At 49.1% G+C, this 2,818-nt stretch overlaps 1 non-coding gene across 1 annotated transcript; it reads left to right on the forward strand.

Annotated features, from left to right (window-relative positions):
• The first annotated feature begins 461 nt into the window (after positions 1-461).
• Positions 462-533, forward strand: TRNAW-CCA. The gene has a single exon. It is a non-coding gene; the product is annotated as a tRNA-Trp (tRNA).
• Positions 534-2,818: the final 2,285 nt, after the last annotated feature.

Raw genomic sequence — 2,818 nt, forward strand, 5'->3', positions numbered from 1 at the left:
TTAGTCTTTTGGTTGTGTCCAACTCTTTGCCACCCCATGGACTGTAGCTCACCAGGCTCCTCTGTCCATGGGATTCTCCAGGCAAGAATATTGGAGTGGGTCGCCATTCCCTTCTGCAGGGGCTCTTCTCAACCCAGGGATTGAACCCGGTCTCCTGCACTGCAGGCAAATTCTTTACTGCCTAAGCCAAGAGGGAAGCCAGACTACTCTGAGCCACCAGGGAAGCCAGACTTAAGGAACACAGCAACCTCTAGAAGGTGGAAAAGTCCAGGAAACAGATTCTCTCCTGGATCCTCCAGAAATGAAGGCAGCCCCACCAACTCATGTGCACTTCTGACCTCCAGAACTACAAAATAACAAATTTGTATTGTTTTAATCCAGTAAGGCTTATGATAATCTGTTACAGCAGCAACAGTAAACAAATATATTGTATATCCCCAAAGATAGCATTTGTTTGGGCTTCCCTGGTGGCTCAGAGGTTAAAGCGTCTGCCTCCAACGTAGGAGACCCGGGTTCGATCCCTGGGTGGGGAAGATCCCCTGGAGAAGGAAATGGTAACTCACTCCAGTACTCTTGCCTGGAGAATCCCATGGACAGAGGAGCCCGGTAGGCTACAGTCCACAGGGTCACGAAGAGTCGGACACGACTGAGCGACTTCACTTTCACTTCACTTTCACTAATGCATGCCAAGATATGGAGGCAACCTAAGTGTCCATCAAGAGATGAAAGGATAAAAAAGATGTGGGATGTATGTTTGTATTCCAAGATGGAATGCAGTCTATGACAAAGAAAGAAAGGAAAGGTTAGTCGCTCAGTTGTGTCTGACTCTTTGCAACCCATGGACTGTAGCCCACCAGACTCTTCTGTCCATGGAATTCTCCAGGCAAGAATACTGGAGTAGGTTGCCATTCCCTTCTCCAGGGGATTTTCCTAACTCAGGGATTGAACCTGGGTCTCCCACATTGCAGGCAGATTCTTTACCAAGTGAGCCACCAGGAAAGCACAGACTGAAATTATGTATTTCGATTTCTAAGCCATGTCTTTGGATTAAGACATCATATTGAATACCTCCCAAATATTGATATTAATCAGCACTAATTCCTTCTGCCTGGAGCTCAGAGGAGGAAGTTGGAAGGACTGTAAGGATCCTGAGGATGCTGATCCGAGGTTCTTACAAATCAGGACATGCTGTGTGTGCTACCCCCAAAAGTCCGACAGCAAGCTGGAGATCACAGGCTACAGCACTCGGCCTGGATGCATTAGGCTAGCCGACCTCTCAACGTCTGGAGTCTAGCTCCTCCCTGAGGCAGAGGTCAAGGTCTAGGAAGAGCCACAGATGCGGTCTGCAGGGTGGGCTGCACCAGTGTGCTCATTACTCTGGTGGGTCAGGGTTGGGAGAGACCCAACTTCATCCTAGGGTCTTCCCCAGAAGGTGGACAGTGGGCAGTGTCCCTTGAACATTCTGCATAGATTGTCCCCAGAGAAGAACAAGGGAAAGCCATGTCCCCTCCTCCCCACACAAATCTGTCTGATGACTGGGCCCAGTGGGGAGGGGATTTGCCCAGCAGGCTGGGTGGAAGTTGCCCTGCCAGATAACCCCAGCTCCAATTAAAGCCATTAACGAGGAATGAGGCCAAGCACCATTATCCCTTATTAGGCTCCTTCCAACCAAGAGCTTTAAGACACAGAGGGTCAGTCTAGGAGCAAACATTCCATGACGTACTTTACTCTTTAATATAATCATTCCCAAACAAATGCCATGTGGCCTCTACGGTGATCAACCACCTACCTTTGCCAGGCATTTCCCAGGACAGAAGACCTGGCTGATAAAACCTGGGAAAATCCAAGGCAAACTGGGATGAGCTGGTCACCCTACGTTCTGCCTCAGTGCTGCGGCTTTGTTCAGTCCTTCAGCTGAGAAGCCAAAGCCCAGGTCAGCAGGACTATTTTTCCTGAGCTGTTATAACTCTTTATGAATCACCAATTTACACCTAATTGTCTTCAGAGTAAGGCTTTCGCCCCAATAACAACAATTTTCTTGTAATAACAACAGCTACTGTTTATTGAGAGCTTACCACCAGGAACTCTAGCTCTCCGTTTATTATTTCTGTTAATCCTCTTACTAATCCTAAGAGACAAGCAATTTTTTTCTTATTTTATAGATGATGAAACTCTGGCGACGAGAGCTCAAGTAATTGCTCAAGGTCACACCAAAAGCATGTGGCAGAACCAGGAAGGTCTCAGGTCACTCCAATTGCAGAAAACATGTCGGTTACCATGACGACATTCTGCCTTTAAAGGGACTGATCCACAGGGCAACCCGTACCTGTTTTTAGGAGCGGGGTCATGGTCCCAGACAGTAATATGTCCACCCAGGAGGTGCTATTCTGTTCCATTTGCGACCTCCTGCTGCTGTAGCCCTTTTGGCTAAGATAACTGTAATATGAGGGCTTGCCAGGTGGCACAGTGGTGAAGAATCCTCCTGCCAATGCAAGACACCCAAGTTCAATCTCTGGGTGGGGAAGATCCCCTGGAGGAGGAAATGGCAACCCACTCCAGTATTCTTGCCTGGGAAATCCTATGGACAGAGGAGCCTGGTGGGCTACAGTCCACGGGGTCGCAAAGAGACTGACATGACCGAGCAGGAGTTGCTGTAGCTTATTTTCTGGGCAGGCTTTTCCCCAGCCAGAAGTCACGCTGCTGAGAACTGGAAAACCAGAGCCCGCTCAGGGGGTCAAGACGGCCCATTTCAGCCCCCGCGGGGCTCGGATGCTATGTTGTGAAGCCCAGCAGTCTCTATTCTTCGCTTCTGCGATCC

Source organism: Cervus canadensis, chromosome 5 (assembly GCF_019320065.1).
Source record: "Cervus canadensis isolate Bull #8, Minnesota chromosome 5, ASM1932006v1, whole genome shotgun sequence".
Classification (NCBI taxonomy): domain Eukaryota; kingdom Metazoa; phylum Chordata; class Mammalia; order Artiodactyla; family Cervidae; genus Cervus; species Cervus canadensis.